The sequence below is a fragment of the Rhagoletis pomonella genome, unplaced genomic scaffold (assembly GCF_013731165.1).
Source record: "Rhagoletis pomonella isolate Grant_MI unplaced genomic scaffold, Rhpom_1.0 Rhpom_scaffold_00006, whole genome shotgun sequence".
Classification (NCBI taxonomy): Eukaryota; Metazoa; Arthropoda; class Insecta; order Diptera; family Tephritidae; genus Rhagoletis; species Rhagoletis pomonella.
In genome coordinates this window covers 69,528,427-69,547,955 of record NW_023458560.1, presented here as the reverse complement: position 1 = coordinate 69,547,955, position 19,529 = coordinate 69,528,427, and the positions used below count along the sequence as shown (strand labels likewise).

Here is a 19,529-nt window from a genome sequence, read left to right as displayed (position 1 = left end):
AAAACTACAACAATAGCAAAACTACAACAATAGCAAAACTACAACAACAGCAAAACTACAACAATAGCATAACTACAACAATAGCAAAACTACAATAACAAAACTACAACTATAGAAAAACTACAACTATAGCAAAACTACAACTATAGAAAAACTTCAACTATAGCAAAACTGCAACTATAGCAAAACTACATTTATAGCCAAACTACAACTATTGCAAAACTATGGCAATCGCAGAGCTACAGCAATCACAAAATTACAACAATCACAAAAATACACCAGTGACAACACTACAACAGTCACAAAATGACAATAGTGACAAAACTAAAGTTAACTCTTTATTTATTTACGGAAATACTTATACGAAATAAAATAAATCAGAAATTCTACATATGCGCTGGGTATACAAGTCGGGCATCGCCTTGGCTAAAGTATTTACTTTTATACAATTATGTTTTTTTGTTTGTTTTTAATTTTTTGTCTCACACAGAAAAGTGTAAAATTTATTGCTGTATAGACTTTATGACGGTAAATGGGGTAAACTGTGTAGTGTCAGTTGAAGTGGTGCGATGTGTAAGCTTCAGCCGGTGTTCGTGCCTCTGCAAAACAGCACCGCATACATACACACATCACTACCACACGACTAGCCATTTTATTACTTAAGCACATTTCAACGCTTTGCTAATTTCTCTTGTACCGTTACGCCCTTTCAATTAGTACATATGTGCTTTCAAAAGACATAAGCCAAAAAACGCCATACATATATGCATACATATGTATTTCATTTAAGCATATTTTTTTCCACTTAAGTACTTTATGCAAAGCAGGCGGTCATCAGCCGTTAATTGCAGTTAAATGTTTCGCCAGGTCAGCGCAACTCAGGGTCATAGATACTTAAAATTGTTTGAGCGTAAAAAAAAACAAACAGCAAACAAAAAACTGAGGGTTGCTTGCTTCAACAAATTACTGAAGAAACCAGCCAGCCGCCAGCCGCCAGCCAAAGACTTTTACTTTAAATTTAATGTCTTAAAATTAATAATAGCAAGCATTTAAGGTAGACAGCGCTTAAACCTTTGCAGGGGTTGCAATTAACCCCCAACACACTGGAATGTTGACGAAAAATGAATTAGCAAAAAAAAACAGAAAAAACAGTTGAGCAAAAGTTTGCTGAAGAGGGAAGCAACCAGCTTGAAGAAAAAATCAAGCAATATTTTAAGGAAGAGGGGGTAAGGAGAAGGCACAAAAACTGCATGCCACAGCCAAATATTGTTCATATTCAATTATTCATAAAACGACGTAGGCTGACGGTGGTACAAGGACAAGAAGGGGTGCCTGCCGCCTCCCCACACTCGCACAACAATTAGTAGCTGAGTTAATGTTTGGAAGGTGGTGTTGTGAAAGAAAAATGGCCGATTGAATTATTGTTGTTTTTTTTTTTGCTTTTTCGTGTGCCCTTGCAAAGTGTGTAGTAGTACTTTACGCATACAATACAGACCGTATCGGCAGCAGTAAAGCACCGAAACACACTCTACATGCATATGTATGTCGTATGTATGGCAAAATTAGTCCTCAAAATACACTTAAGTGCATATTATACGGTACAATCGATTGTCGATTGTGTGCTGCAGCATGTTTAATTTTATTTAATTTTGTGCGTAATTACCAGTAGTACTAATTCAAAAATTCCCCCTAAACTCCTGTCGCAACTGTTTGACTTTCTATAACAATCGACTATTGTTCCACATATTTTTCGTTTTTTTTTTTTCGGCGATGAAATATAATAGAATAGCCCCTCTAACATTTTTCAAAGTGAGTTTAAAAAAAAATATTTGCCTTTGTCACGTCAAATATTTACTCTATAATTTGTTTTGAGTGCAAATATGCGATAAGAATGAAAAATTCAGGGGATTGTCCTAAACAATACCGTGGTTGTACCAACCGCCGGCAAATTGCTTTGAAAGGTGTGCAAAATTATAAATAACTGTGTAAAATGATTAGTTATGTATGTAAACAAATAAAATTAGTAAACATTTGTAGATACTTTAAAATCATGTTAATAGTAATTCGTGTCACATTGATAAGATAACGGTTAAGTATTTTGAATTGAAGGTTACACTCCTCATAGGTATGATTGCTTCAAAATGGTATGCTAAGAATGTACGTTGGGCAGAAGGTGTGGGCCATAAGTGTGAAAAAATAATCGACTAATGAAATAATTATGCCAAGATTACAGAGATATCGATATTTTCTTATCAGCGAAATACCACCAAGTTTATGTACGGCATTTATGTACGGCATTTATGTACAGCATTTCCATCCAAAAATAAATTGTAGTGATGTTTGAAATTCTGTGGAATGAAAGGAGATAAAAAATTTTGTGTCAGAAGCGAAAGACCCAAAAAATGTTACAGTGAAGATCAAAGGGATCGTTTATAACACAGAGATAGTGGTTCCATCACTAATGGCCTGCCAACCTCTTTAAAGCTGGCCGCTACCAGTTTCACATAGGGATGCAAATTTTGAGGAGTAACATCGATACATCAGCAGAAAAAGATAGATACATCGATGGTTACCGATGTTTTACAATTTGTTAAGTCGTAGTCATTTTAGAAAAACAAGTAATTGATTAAAACTCGAAGGAGGTAACTTATCTAAGCTCTTAACTGCAGTTAAGCGTTTAAGCTCAGTTAGTCTAGACTTAACTTAAGTTAACTTACCGTAAGAAATCATCAATGGTTATTCAACACGTCAACTTAAGCCAAGAGCGGAAATATTTTGTTTTTGTATTTCTTTTTTCAGCTGTTTAACAGTTCGCTGGCTAAAATGCCATATCAAAAAAATGTATGCAAACAAAAATGTTTGCTTTCATTTATTTTTAAGAAATACAAAAACGAGAGTCTGGCAAGCCTGATTCTCTCACCGCTCTCAATTTCCGTGAGGCCGTAACTTGAGAACCTAAAATCTACAGGTTCTTAAGTTTCTTACGGTAAGTTAAGTTTTAACTAACCGCCAACACAGTTTCTCATATAACAGGTTAGCCAAAATATTAAATTAAGTTAAGTTACGGAAATTAAGTCTAGACTAACTGAGCTTTTTGGTGGAAATGGGCTATGAAAGTTCTCAAAATTTCTGATTTCGTTTTATTCTCTAGCAAAACGTTCCCCAGACTTATGTTCTTATCGGACTTTCCTTAAAAACGTTCTCGACACTTTCGTTCTCATTTTGTTCTCATTGGAAACGTTCCCGAAAATTTTGTCCCCATTCTGTTCTTTTTGAGAACGTTACCGAGAGTTTTGTTCTTTACGGAAACGCTCCCAAAATAATTAGTTCTCATTTTGTTCCCGTTCAAACTGCTCTCAATACTTTTGTTCCCGTTTGGTTCTTTTGTGGGAACGTTCTTGACACTACATTTTGTTCTCATACAGAACTAAGCCAAAATTGGAACGCCTTCTCGGTCCCTGGTTTCGGGATTGTCTGTTGGTCATCTAGTTCTGTTTCGCCATTGAAGTATCTTTAGATTTAGGCAAAATATTCAAAAATATCTATTAAAGTAGCACCGAAACTACAAAAACTTGAAAAAGGGACAACAAAACTTTAACGGCTAAATATAGCAATCAACAAAATCGTAAAAAAAAAGTTGCATAAATAGCTGTCTAAATACTGCAAATGACAGCAGTAGAGACGAGAAACACACAAAGCCAAACGTAAGAACAAAAACGATAAATAAACTTTTAAATGCCACGTGCTTGGCTGCATTTCTAGGAATAATAAGAAATACTAAAGATTTCTATCGGTTTCGCAAAGCTGGCAAACACGAGCGAAATAATTATTAAAACACGAAAAATGAAGCAAAAAAGAGAAAAGAAATAAAAAAAATAAAACAAATAAATGTAAATAGAGAAAGAGCAAAAAATTATGAAAAGACTTACTTTGAAGAACATTAAAAAAATTAAAATGAAATTCAAATAGCTATTTGCGTGCGTAGCACTTGCTGCGACAAGTAAGGGTAGCCGCCGCCAAAATGCTTAAGAGTTGCAAAGCTTACAGTAAATTGCGCAATTTAGGTGGTAATGGTGGTGTATTGCGCCAATTCGGAGGGGGTTGCAAAAATGCATAATACCTACGACGCTTAAGCGACATCTCAACTTTTATTTTTGCGACAAATTTTTGCACTTTTATTCGTTTTTTTTTTTTTGGGATAATCGGAAAACCAACACCAACATGCGATGCGGGTGGTAGGCAGCAACGCAGCTACCCGGATATGAGTCCGCACGAGTAGCGCAACGCCGCAGACACTTACTTCCACCGCGCCCGACTATGTACTTACACTACCGTTCGCATGCAACACTGTGGCATATGGTAAGTACTCGTAATAAGTAAGTACGACTATGTATGAAAGTATTGTAGCGCGCCGCTTGCCACGAAAGTAGATCGTTTGTTGCACGCTGTGATAATTCTATTGCTGCGCACAGTTTTCAGCTTGAGCCGCGGCTGTCAGCCAACTGCCGGCAATGGTCACAAAGTGGAAAATCGTGAAATCAGTAATGAACGGAGGTGGAAAACAAAAAAGGCAAAAAAAAAAAGCAAAGAAAAATGCATTGCGTTGTAGAGAGCGAAAGAAGCTTAGGGTTTGTGGCGGCGCTGTAGCTGGGAGCCACACACCGAGCACACAGCACAACAAAATTGTGTTGCATGAGGGAAGAAGCAAATGAAAAGAGTAGTAATAAAAGTATAAAAACATAAATGGCAGTAAGATTTTAATCGCTTCAAGTGCCACAAACGTGCCACTGACTGACTCAGCTGCTGATACGATTGGCGTGGCGCGCGCTGCCTGGCTTCCAACAAACTGCTCAGCTGCTCTGGAGAGGGGGTTGCTTCGCACTGAGCTTAAGTTCACGTTAAGTTCACACTTCTTGGAGGCATGTTTTAGGGCCAGAGCGAAATGTGCAAGCAGGCAGGCAGGCAGGCAGTGATGATCATCAGCCGGCGCTATGTTGCAGAGAATGGGCTTTATTAGATTTAAGGCGGCCGACCAATGATGCATATGGCGTTTTATTGAGTTAACCGGAGGGGAGTGAATGAAACATACATACATACATATGTACAAGCATGCCAACTACAATAAGCGGCACTCGAAATCAATGCCGGACGATTGCCGCGAAATTGATATGATTAAGGGCATGCAGCCGCAGGCTGACATCATCCGTTTAATAAACTATCAATCAATTTAATCAACCCTGTGGCAAAGGATGCATGCGCGCAATCAACGCGATCAATATCTCACTACGCGCGTGCTATGCGAGCGTTGCAGGAGTGCATAATACTTGTGTAGTATTTTGCATTGCATTAATCTGAATAAAGTGTGAAAATGCCTTGTGCGATTTGTTGCTGCTAATGGGCACACATTTTACCACAAATTTTTCGACATTTTACCATTTTCAGTGCCCAGCAACTTTTGGTGATTTGTTAATTTTTTCACATCAATTGTCTTTAGCGCACATCTGTTGTATTTACAACCATAATCAAGTAGAGCTTGAAACAACGCTCGTAATGCCAGTATATTTATTCAAAACTTCATACATACAAACAGCATAAGCTGCCAAGCACCATTAATAATCACAATTACACGCATATTTGTTATTATAATTTTTCGCTTTACCACCAACGGATTTGTCATTGCGTTGGTGGTAACCGAAATTTTCATATGATGTTGACATAACCTCTAACACAATGGCGATTTTGAATGCAAACGATAATAATAATTTTTTTTAGGGTGACTCACCAAAAAAAAAAAAAAAGTTGCGGTTTTCGCCCGGAATTATAAAATGTATTGTAATTTAAGACTTCCGCCAAAATATTTCGAAAAAATATTAGGATTTCCCGATTTGAAAATGCCTTCAAAAATCTCATTATTTTGATTACGTTGATACAATTTTTAAATATTTTTTTGCAGACCTTTTAAGCTTAAACTCTACTATAACCTGAGGTGAACTCTTGGAAAAAAATATATTTTTTAAAACTTACTTTAATACTTGGAGGTATTTGCAAATAAGTCCAGCTCACGTAAATCTTAATATTTTTCCGAATTATTTTGACGAAAATCTTAATATATATGTAATACATTTTGTAATTTCGATGGAAAAACAGTACCGATACTTATTTATTTTTTTTTTTTTATCAAAAGTGATACACCCTAATACATATACATACCTATGTACATTCCTTTGTTCATGCCAATTAAATAAGAGGTCTTTCGCAAAGTGTTTTATTTATTTATTTTTTGTGATAAAATTTAGTTAACTTTGGAATGAAAACCAAAATTTGGTACCGTTACATTATTCCCAGCCTGGCATTTCATATGATGAATTCGCGCACATTCGCGAGTATTTCAATCCAGAGATAGTTTATTTCGATAAGTTACGTACGTTGGTCAAATTATAGTAGGGCTTGCGTTGCAGTGGCGCCAAACAAATTTTGACCGGGACAATGGAAGTATTTGAACAAGTTCGTCCCATTAGTTGATTCTGCGTTAACAAGATGTCATCTCTGAGACCCTGTAGCAATCATAACTGAAGAATTTGCCTAAAAAGAAAACTGACCCTCTGAGTGTTGTGCGACCATCTTGAGCTACAATTCTTGGGAGAATATTTCTTATTGTGCTCTCTAATTTATACAAGTTTGAGGCATTTATTTAAACGGCTTCTGAGGTGGGATAAAAGATTTGACTTGATTCCCATTCATTTTTTGAATGCAATTTGTGTGGTGAAATAGGCCTTGGAGAGGAAAACTGTTGAGAGTATAATCTGATGAACTTCTGTGTACGCCTACCATTTGAACCTTAATGCATATTCCGCTTTTTACATAACGCAAATTTAATTATATTAAGCCCCATCCGAGGTCTGTGTTGTCCCTAGATATCGACAATGGAGAACTGCTTCTTGCTTATAAAAAGGACCATATTTGAGTTTTAACGATTGGCAATCAATAGGAAAGAATGTTTAAAAGTATTTCGCTCACAATTTATGGATGTTTATCTATCAATTTTGAGACGGGAATGGAACATAACTAATACAGATACAATCTATCTTTCGATTTCATAGATTTTTGTGTCTATACGATTAAGTCATTTAATTAGAAAAAATACCGAAAAGAACAATAAACAAGTAATTAAAAAAAATAAAGACAAGCTTTTGTGTGTGGCCATTAAAAAAGAAGAAATGGAGCCATTTCTTTCCATTTAAGTTATATGAGCAAATCTCACGAGTTGTTTTTCTTAGTGTCACTCCCTTCCCGCTGCAGAAAAAAACCGCTTAAGCATTCTTCTCGTATTAATTTCTGTCAATGGAGTTCCAGAAACAAGTAGAACATAAAATAAATCAAATATTTGAACAAATTTAGCATAAAAACGTTTATTTAAGCGAAAAAGTACCGAAATTACTAATTTGTTCACTGTCAATCGAAGAAATCAATAATGGTTTTGTTCAATAACTTAAAACTCTAAATAACATTTTTTATGCACGTTTTTTGAAGTTTGAATAATTTTTGTGAACTTTGTGCAATCTTTTATGTGGTTTCTGTTATAGACTGATCTATATTTGAAATGAATATTATTAAAAATAAATAAACTACCTATGTTTATTTGTAAAAAATGTCATTTTGAATTTTGTTGCATATTATAAGTCCAATACATACATACATATTTTGACTAGGATTTTGTGAACACAAGCTATGTAGTTGTTTGGGATCCTATTTCAGATGCATAAAAATCTATAATTTTCTAATAAAGTTCCAGGATTTCAACAATTTAAAAGAATGTTATCATTACCCTGAACTGGTAGATAGTCCTACACTCGTTTCCTCAAACTTTAATTCCTTCGGCCCACCGTGCATTTAGCAGCAGCGTAAAAAATGGGTGAAGACATTAAAAATGCTTGAATGAACGTTTCACAAGTACAAACTTTACACGCTAAAGTGTCATTGTTTTGCTCTGTTTTTTTTTATTTATTTATTTTTTTCTAATTTTTACAACATTTCGGTAAGTTTACGGTGCAGTGCAGTCACTGTTGGCTAAGTGCGCCACACTCCAGACATTCACGCCGCTTTAATAGTGAAAAAATACACTCAAAGATAAGTACGCGCGTAAGTAAGTAAACTGAAAGTACTGAAATGCGCGCATTGTAATCAAGTTGACGGATAGATTGACAAGAAGATAAAGTCGAAATTGGGTACACTAGAAACAACTACCAGCAGTGGTTAACGGTTAGGTTGCGCAGAGGAGGAAAAGTAGTGTCGCCACACACCACAAATAAAGCTCAAAATAAAAACAAACTGGAGTGACAAGAAACAACTTAAAACGAAGTGAACGAGAATTGGAGAATATACCATTCGGTGTTGGGCAAGTGGAAAAACAGGTATGTACTTAGTGAGCTTAGGAAGCGAACGAAAGAAAGTAAGCAGCAAAAGAAATGGAGGCAAGCATTCCAAGTAGAGAGGGGCACTAAAAATGCTTTCCCGACACTGCCGATAGAACCCTCAAACTCCGCAAATTCAAAAAATCTTCCTCAAAAGCGTTTTATGAAGTGTTTATTTCATTTATTTTATTTATTATTATCTTTTATTGAGACGAAAACGAACAACAAAGCAAAATAGAAAAATCTGATGTTGCCAGATCTTAAATTTTTTTTTTATTATTTAAAATTTATTTGAAAAAAATGTGAACTTTTGCGGTACGATTCCGAAAAAGATCGGAATGGGCGGGTTCGGGACTTAAAAATTTAATTTCGGAGTAGGCGAGATCGAAATTGAATATTTAAACCCGTGCCCATCTCTAATTCCAAGCGCTGTCAAGCGGCCTGAGTCATGCTGACTTCCTTGCCGGAAGACGCATGAAACGCTGACCGCTAATACATAATTAGATACTTGCTTGTAATGCAAATACTGGGCACGCAATCGAATGTTTTGCATTCGAGAAATCAGGAACACAGCTAACAAATCGATCGCTCTGAATTTTCTCACGCACACTTAGCAAAATGAAAATCATCTCAATTTGTTCCCCCTTTCAAATTCATAGCGAAACAAAAAAAAAAAAAAAATATTTAGAACGTGACTGCAACCACCTAACGAAGGATTGCATAAATATTGTCAAATATCAAGCGCTCGCACGCATATAGCAAAACAATAACAACTGCCACATCATGGAGACCAACAACAACAACATGCAATCATGGCTAACAACCATAAAAACAAGCAAGCGCAGAATGGCATACATACATATGTACGTACGTACGTACGCACAAATAAAAGAAGAAGAAAAAATAATTCAAAATATTTTTCAGGCACATTCTCGCCCAACGCAGCAGCAACAACAACCGAAACACTACGAAAACTACTCGACTCGGAGGGCTAAAAAAGAAACAATAAAACGGGGCAGAAAGTGTAGAAGCAAAGCAAGAAATAAACTAAAATTGATGAATCATGAATGGCGGGCGGCAAGCACCGTGCGTCCACAAAAAGTCACACTTAGGCCGCCTCCCAGACATCAGAAGCACATATGCATATTTACATACATACATACATATATACACGCAAAGATATTATTTAAACATAGGCCAGCAAAAGGTAAAAAAAAACCCAGCAATCCAGCAATCGAATAGCTAAACGCAGCAACGCGACAATGAAGACATTTGAAGCTGCAGACAAATTTTATGGGAACTAATTCTCGTAGCTTAGTACCCGCCGTTCGACTTTCATATACATACATACATAGTACATACGTAGTACTCCTTTTGGGCGTGCCTGCACACTATGAGCTGGTTGGTTGGTGTATTTGTGTGTCAGTAATGTAGAATGCTTATGTCTTTTCAACGAGACAAATTAGTAGAAGAATTTATCATTTAAATAATTTTATTAAGCAGCTCCCCAGCTGGCCTGGCCATGAATACGCTTATGCATGTATAGTGAAAGAAGGCGTTGGCAGCGGCAGCAGGCACATAAAATAGGCGGGCAAATGAAAAAAAAACATGCCAGAAGATTTTAATTTCTTCAATTGTATACCCTTCATGGAAGAAAAACTTGATCATTGAGTTTTGCTATTAAGAGCAGGTAAGGTAATGGTAACCTTATTACCTTGTCATCTTTGCCGTGATTCCATTTGATTTTGACTAGAATTGCATAGGCAAGAAAAATGTGTGAAGATCAAGAATCTGGGCATAGTTGCCAGAGTGATAGTAGGTCTAGTTTGAGTTCTTCCTCTTTCTTGAGTATACTATAACCACATCCTCTTAGGCCATTGGGATCTGAGGATGACAGTGTGAGGCCTGAACCAAGTTATTATTCTTTTCGATTGCAAATCAAAATCGAAGAACAATTGGACTATTTCCTTCACAAGGGAATATTTGTAAAGACTCTTTTTTAAAACCAGTTTTTCGAGGTTATGTGATTTGAAAAATTTTATTTTTTTCTTCAATGGGTGAGAAGATTTGCCTCGGCAAAAAAAAAAATACCAAAAGTGAGCCTACTTAAGATAGCTTAGGGCATATGAAAATCCCATTCATCAAAAACCAACAAACCCCCAGTCTTTTTAGGACCCTCTGCTGACTTGACTCTGCTTTGGAGACCGCGTTCGCATCTGTAACGGCGAAGTGGTGATTCGTTTTTAGAGTACGACGAGGCGTTCAAAATTCTTAGAAATTAATAAGTATAACTGACTTGTGGAGAAAATCCGTATTGACTTTTCAACCTGGATAGCTTTAAGTGCGCGCTAAGAATTACACCATCTGCAGGTGTTCCAAAATGTTCAAAATCAACGCAATTTATGATAATCAGATGCTGTCAGAATACAGATAAAGAAATGAGATCGCCGAAGAGTTGGCCTCGGAAGGGTCACCGTCTGTCACGGTGTAATCTGAATCATTTTAAGGACTCAGTTGATCTTCTGCGAGACTTGCAACTCAGAACGAAGTAAGCACTGTGGCGCGATAAAAGGTCTCAGACAGACCAAACATTTAGTCTGTCACTTCGCTAGAAAAACCATAAATTATATAAACACACGACAATACCAGGTTGTTCACCAGGTACTCAAAAAACATTTCGGTTAGAGAACGATTAGAAAGCGATTCGAATTCTAATGTGCTTCTCTGAGGTAGAAGGTGAAAGAACGATTAGAGAAACTGCCAAGAACCATGGCATTCTCTTCAAAAAAGGGGACTTAGTTCTCGATATTGAGAAGAAGGTTAGATATCGAACCATATTCTAACGTTGTATTCTAATTGGCGTCCAATGTCTAGTTTTTTTCTAATCTTTCCATCTCTAATCTGACTTTCGATTCGAGAACTACATTAGAATTCTAATGTAAAACGTTTTTTTAACGTTAGAGACTATGTTTGCTGGGTATCTACCACTAGCTCAAAACCATCTGAAGCTTTCAAAAACACTACTTCCATGGAGGCTGCGGAGTTTTGCTAGCATTCATTAGGGAAGTTGATAGTACACCTTGGGTTTTACGGGATAGGGATACAAAGGGTATTCTAGTTCGCAGTTCTTCTCGCTCTCTTACACCAAATTTATTAACGGACGACTTAAGACTAGTTTAAGAAGATTAATCTGAAACACGCACGCAATGTCCGGGTGGAGATTTTTCATTTCCGGCAATCCACATAAACTGTTTCTCAGAGAATGTAGATGAAGTGCATCCTTTCGAAACCTTCGCCACCTCCAATTAACTGCAAACTAATTGTCAAAAAATCAACCTCATCAACCTCCTGGTCTACATATTTCAATAGCTTGAATAAAAAAAAAAATGTGCAGCTACCAGCGCAACCGACAACAGTGACGTTGTTATTTTGTTTTTCAACACAAATGTTTTTCAGTAGAAAGCAAAGTTGAACGCCGTAGCAACACTAGAAGCAATAAAGTGAGAACATTTTAAAAGCCCTGCATGGCACAACAATATCGCATGTTCCCAAGACTTCAAAGAAAAACATTTGAGAAAAAAAAAATTTTTTAATTCGAATATTTTATTCAACAATATTTTCGTCAAAAAATCAATGGCTCTTCTCGTCTGTCGTCTGGATGCGATCAATTTGTCTGGCATGGCTTTTAAAATGTTTTCGACAGACATAGACACCGTTGCTGCTGTGGCTGTGTTGTTGGCCAGCCTCCCATGTCTTTTGCCAGCCATCCGTTTTGTCTTCTACATGTGTGTGTGTGTGTGTCTTGGCTCGTCTCGGCTATAAATGCAGCGCATTCGTTGTATAGATAAATATAAGTACACATGTGGCATTTATAGCCAGCCACACACTCACAACCCACAAACAAGATGTCTGTACGTATGTATGTTTGTATGTATGTACTATAATAATGTTGGTATTTTTAGCTGAAATTAATTTATGAACGGCAAGGTGCGAGCCTAGAGGCGGGGCCGGCCGTCAAGCAAGTGAACGACGAACGAATAAGCTGCGACATGGCTGGCGGTCGGTCACTTTGATAAGATAATTTAAAATAGGTAAATTAATGGCAGGCGATATATGTACGTTTGTACTATTTAGGTATATTGAGAAATAGGTAAACTATTTAAGTGGAGATATGATACAAGACACACGAATATAACAACGTCTCTCTCATTGGGATTGATTGAAGAAATTGATGAAGTTAATTTTTACGATTTAATCGTACAAAAGGAATTCCAAAAAAAAAAAATTGGCTGGCGCTTAATTTTTATTTGTTCCTTTTCGTTTTAAGTGTCGCTTTATTAATTGACTACATAAATAATAGTTAATGTAAGGCGATTATTTTCCAAAACGTTTAATTAGAAATGCGTCAAAATTTACTGGCTGGCAAGTTACCAAATTTATCGTACGATTTTCGTTGTTTATACTAAAATGAATAAGAGGAAAATATTTTTGGGGAAGATAAGTAGTATACTGTATTTATTGCTTCTATTAGACTTAAATTATTTAGAAGCCGAAGATGGGGCGGGAAGATAAGAAGTAAGAAGTGACGTAACCAATTTATCGATGTATTAGAGAAATATTGTTGCATACGTGTCTTCGGTTTAGCTCTACAGGCACGTTTAAAAAAGTGACTTTTGAGGGATAAAAATTACTAGCAGTGACAAGAAGCGAAACAAAAAAAACGAAATGAAGCAAAAAAAAACACGAAGCAAAAAAAATACAAATACAATACAAAAAAAACAGGTAACAAAAAATACGAAAGAGAACAAAAAAATACGAAAGGGAACAAAAAAGTACGAAAGAGAACAAAAAAATACGAAAAGGAACAAAAAAATACGAAAGAGAACAAAAAATACGAAAGAGAACAAAAAATACGAAAGAGAACAAAAAAATACGAAAGAGAACAAAAAAATACGAAAGCAAACAAAAAAATACGAAGGCAAACAAAAAAATACGAAAGCGAACAAAAAAATACGAAAGCGAACAAAAAATACGAAAGCGAATAAGAAAATACGAAAGTGAACAAAATAATGCGAAAGAGAACAAAAACACGAGAGAACGAGAAAGCACGAAGCACAACAAAAAAACACGATGCAAAACAAAATGCGAAATATAAAAACTGTCCTTAAGAAAAAGAGTGCTCCTGTGTCACACTGGCAAAGTTAAACTTCTTTTGATTCATTTTTAGTTCTTTTATTATTGCCGAAATTTGTTTTAAGCTTAATGTTACCCTTTTTAGTCTTCGTCTTTGCATTCGACTTTATATTTGTATTCGACTTTGTCGTCGAATTCGTTTTCGTATTTGTCTTCATAATCGTGTTCGTCGTCGTATTCGCATTTGCATTTGCCTTGGTCTTTATATTTATTTTCGTATTCGTGATCATATTCGTATTCGAATTAGTCTGCGTATTCGTTTACGACTTCAAAGCAAAACAAAATGCGAAAAACCAACCAATTTTAAGCCATAAAAACTTTCGTCATCTACAGAAAAATAATTTTTCAAATAGTACTTTCGATTTCTATATCGGTCCAGTAAAATCACCAAACGAGGACGGACAAAATTTATGTAGGCTAACATTTACTTGAAATCGATAGTTGGGCAGCAGTAACTAGTAACTGATAGACCAAATAATGTATTGCCAATCCACTATTTAGAATTCCATTTTAATATGGCTCATTGAAGAAAGTTGAGTCTTTTGGCTTGGGTACTCGCAAGTACTTGCAAAGTTAACGAATGAAACCTTTGGTAAGTAGAAAAAACTGCAATGCTGCGTTATTCTGAGCTTCCAATTCGCTGAACCAAAGTACATAGATCTTTTCTGACGTAGACTCTACATTAACTTTTTGGAAAAAAAATCGTTAAAAAAATTGGCATCCTTAGAGCCGCATTTAAGGCATTTTTAACCTTCTTCGAATGATAGTCCGTCCGAAATTGTCATATGCATGCATGGTATGGTGGCAGAAAACACTGCAAAGGTTGGTGAATCTCTCCGCCACTGTATTAATAAGAACTTGTTCAATTGCCTCCAGAAATTGTTTACGGGATAGACTCTTCATATTTTATTTATTTTTTTCTTTGAGGAACCGAAACTATTTCGTGCTCTCAGTTGGTCTTCTTCGAGAGCCATAATTACAGAGTGGTTATACTTAGAACGCAGTACGTACTAGGGAGCGATAGGGGGCCTAAGGAAGATCAGGCTCTTCAGTTATAATAATAATAATAATAGATTGGCTCTTACACATATGTTAGTGTTTGGCCGAGCTTCTCCTCCGACTTGTGGCGTGCGCCTTGATGTTGTCACACAAAGCGGAGGGACCTACAGTTTTACGCCGACTCCGAACGGCGATTGTATTTTTTATGAGAAGCTGTTTTTCATGGCAGAAATACACCCGGAGGTTTGCCATTGCCTGCCGAGGGACGACCGCTGTTAAAAAAACTTTTTTCTATATTTTTGCGATGTTGCTTTGACCAGGGCTTGAACCCAGGTGCTGATGAGTGAAAGCGCGCACTGCTTACCACTACACCACAGCGGCTCTTCAGTTATACTTTTGATAAAAAAAGGTATTCTTTTATTCTTTCTTAATAGAACTTATACAGATTTTGGGTAGGCCCTGCCTAGAAGCCAAAGGTATTTAAAATCAAAATTTTGTAAACGCCTGCCCGGTCTTCTCCAGGCAAATATCAGTTAATTTTAACACATCGAGCCCTTTAAAATAAGGAATTCGGAATTGAAGAAGTCGAAACCAACTTGAGCATTTAGGCATAGGGACTCTCCTCAGGGATACAAACGATATTTCAGGTAACTATGCCACTCGTTCTGCTACACGTAACTATACCAAGGGCCGGAGAATTAAAGTAATACAAAACGGAATTTTTAAGAAATAAAACATCCGAGGCGTTCACTCCAATGCCTCAACATTAAAATTCACAAGTAGTTTTCAAACTGTGATAATCAATTCAAGTCAGAGAGTCAGCGCGCAGAAACCAAGTCCAATTGAACAAAGCTAATGAAAATTAAATTTTTATTCAAAAACAAAAGCAGCACCTCCAAAGCATAAATAATTTTAATAACTCATGTCTTATCTACAAATTATATCGCAAATCGTTTTCTGATGAGCCAATAATAATAGCTCACGAACCAAACAAAAAAAAAAAAAAAAAGATAACAGCGGCGGTTTTGCACAAAAGAAAGCCAACTTTGTACCCGACTACCCGACTCACCAACTGTTCGGCCGTTGATTCGCCTGCTACCAACTAGAAATTCATGACAAGCTTTCGCGGTAAAGCACGCCCTCTTCTTTGAAATAAAAATACCATTGTCTTATCAAGCATTTAGCACGTCGAGTGGGAATTTTGTCTTCTTCACAACAAAACTTCGCTTTATTAAATGTATGGATTTACTTATTTCTTTTGTTTTTGCACTACTCTACCGCGGATGAATGGGAGGAACGACGTGGACTCCAGCGACGACATGCAAATTACTCGCAAGCGCACAAATTTACAAGTATCAACGGAGTAAGGGTACAATGAAAGGAATACGATAATAACAAAAACAACAAACGTGATCTTGTCAATTGCTTGAGTTGGCCAACAGTTGCCGCTAACTTTCCTCACCCTCTTAGCGTTACGCATCAGAAGCAAGAACTTTGTAAAACTTAGCGGACGTTGCAATTAAAACGGACGCCATGATGACTAGACAAAAGCGACAGAAGAATGTTGTCACTTCACTTCCAACTACAAGTTTTTGTGGTGTTCCTTTTTCTAGTTGTTGCTATTGTTTTTTCTATAGCCTAGAGTGCGTCTATATGTATGTATGTATGTGGATAATGTCTCACGCCTTCTCATACCTCACGCCTCAACAACAAGCATGGTCGACGGACGAGTATTTAAATTGTTGTTAATGTGTTGATAATGAATGGTGCAAAGTTGGCGAAAAAAAGTTTTGCCGTGAATTTCATGACCAGACGAGCTACTCAATGAAAGTTTAAATATATAGGGTGTGTCACTAACGTGTCTTTTTTGCTGCGAACTTTGCTTAAGTGCTAATTGGAAATAGGAAGTAAATACATAAACTAATTGCGGTTGCAGCAACATGGAAAAAACCGAACCGAACCGAAAAAGCCGTCAGCAAAAAAAAAAACGATTAAAAATTAATGCGATTTTTTAGCCTCTCAAAACTTGCAGTTATTTTACCAGAATTTTATGAGCTTATTAACTGCATACCCAAAAAATGTCTATACATTCTGGTTAAAAGGCACGAAATTTAGATACAAATTTTTGGAATTTTTCTAAGTTCTGTATAAAGTTTGAAAGTGTGATTTATATAGCATGAACCATATTTTTATAAAAAAAAATATCAAAAAATTTTTAGCTTGAAAAATATTGTAAATATAAAAAACCAAACACCATTCATCCATTTTTGACCGCCACTGCACATAAAAAAGAAAATATTTCGAGAAATTGATAACCACCTCCCTTTTTTGAAGTCGGTTAAAAGAGAAGTTCTATTATTACGAAAGGGGATATCTTCAAGCTTAGATCCACAAAGTATTACAAAAAACTGACCACTAAGTGAACGCGCGCTAAACCAGAGCGCGAGCTCGAAGACACCAAGTAATGGAACCGTCACTACATTTGCTAATATATAGCCGGACCGGACACTTGGGCACAAAACAATACAAAACTTATTTCCTAACAAGCATCAGATTTATCCAGGATTAATCCCTAGTTTGGACTATGTCCACAGTTCTTGAAACTATTTTACAGCAAATCAATCGGATTTATAGAAGAGGATACTTTGACCCTCTGTACAATAAAGACAAATATGTGATAAGGGGGAGAGAACTCATCTTGGAGTCTGTCTCCCAAGTATGAATGCCAAAGTTTGGTCTCTAACCACCCTTTTTTCAAACTGCCGGCAATACCACAACCACCCCCCTGAGTCCCGAAAATTTGTTTCTAATAGTTTGTCATGAAGAAGCTTTTAAGTGTTTATCTGTCAGCCCGCCAAGACCGGATATCGTACTAATTCACGCAAACAACAGCAGCAACACTTTTTTCAAAATTAAGGAACATAGCAACAACAAGCGCCACAAGAACAACAACAAAATGCAAAGGTAAAAACTAACTATCAACTCTGACTACCAAGCACTGCAATCAAGCAATCACAGACGATTAGCGAATTAAATAAATGAAATTGCCTCAAAGCAACTATCCACAACAAATCCCAGTTAATCACTGCAACAACAAAACAAAAATCCAACAACTGCAGTAACATTGCGCCATCACGCCTGCAACTTTGAAAGATATGTATCCGTGTGGTTAGTTAGCTCGCGTACAAACACACATACATACATCCTTACGAATATATAGGAGCATATGCACTAAAAGTGTTGAGTACATAGCCGCCACATCCGACGCCAAGGATGATGAGTCATAGCTACGGTATGAGGAGCCACCGATGAGTTCGCGAAATTGCATTGGCAACAGCGGCAGTAGCAGCAGCAGCAGCAGCGGCAGCAGCTACAGTGAAGGTGGCGTATTTCATTGTCTGGCTGGCGCGTGCAAAAGTTTCGCGAAAACGGAAAGCGCATTTTGCGGATAGCAAAAAGTAATAAGAAAAAGTGCAAAGATTTTTGGAAAAAAAAACCCACGTACAACCGTGCCACATCAGCCAGACAGCCGAACTACCAAAGCTTGCAAAAGGCAATTGCAATGCGGCAACAATAGCAATAACAAGCCAAGACGAACAAAGCATATGCATCATAGACCGACCGACCGACCGTGTAGATATGCGCTATGCGCTGGTAGAGCGACCGGCTATCATCCAGCTGTTGCCGCTTTGGCGCAGCGCTGCTCGGTTGCCTGTCGCAACTCATTCATCGACAACGATGACTCTTTGTTGCCAACCGGCAGCGCGGCACTAACACCGGCGGAACATCCGACACACCATTGGCACTTTTTTTTTAAAACATGCTGGAGGTGTATGTATGTAAAGTACAGGTTGTAGAGACCGGGTGAGGTGCGCAGGTGCGCGGTCTGGTCGAGGAATTCTCAATTAAATTGTGGCAATGCAATGCAAATTTGCGAAAGCAAAACTTGTTCCGAGTATTTGCGTAGTTTTTTGTTGTTGAGTTGTTGATTTTTTTTTTTTTTGTGTGTCTTTTTTAATTTGCAAAGTAATAATGCACATAATTGCCAATTGCAACAATGAAAGGTGATGTTGGTGGTGGGTGGGCTGGAAGAAGGATAGTGGGGCAGCAACCTGGTGACGGTATATAAATGTCTGCACAACGTTTGGCCAGTGTCAATGTTTGTTTTATTATATTTTGTTTGCTTATTTTGTGCTTTGTCGTTATTTGTTGACTTTGCCATTTCTTCTAGTTTTTTCTTGCGCCATTTCCATCGACAAAATTGGTTGGGAAAACTATTAACACTGCCATTTTTCCTGCCAGGTGGGAGTACGCTTAGACGCTTTAATGAGTGAAATTAGTTAATTGGTATTTGTATACACTTATGGAGAATTTTTAAGACTGCGACTGGAAAAAAAGTTGCCACCTGTTTGAAAATTTTAATTTAATTCCATTGATTAGATAAATTGAATATTGCAATATGGGTATCAAACTGAAGACATTTGGGAAAGTTTACTGCCGAAAATATTTTTGAGGAAGGTTGCCACGTGTTTGAAAAATTTCATTCGATTACATTGATAAAAAAAATTAAATATTACAATACGGGTATCAAACAACACAAAAATACTTTTAAGGCGTAGTGAAGCACGCTGGGTATTTGCTAGTTTTAAATAAAATCTCTACACTTTGTGCAAAACTCATGAAAATTCAATAAATTTGCTTACTAATTTGAAACTGGTAATTTGAGAATGCAAACACCAAAACTGTTACGAGTTTTTTCATACCAGCGTACATAAAGTTTATACTAAAGTAAAGCTGAGGTAATAACGCACATTTTGATACCTTAACTGATTTTCTCTCTTATTAACTGCAAACAATTAAAAAAAGATACTTCACAGTGAGTTCAAAATTTGGGGAATTTTTTTTCGTGATTTTCGAATATCACGA

The 19,529-nt window shown here is 36.8% G+C and overlaps 1 protein-coding gene across 2 annotated transcripts in view; it reads right to left on the bottom strand.

Moving 5' to 3' along the window:
* The window catches only part of LOC118741207 (protein Star), a gene marked incomplete at its 5' end in the record, with an annotated part of 87,454 nt that overhangs the window by 9,776 nt on the left and 58,149 nt on the right, over nucleotides 1-19,529 (bottom strand).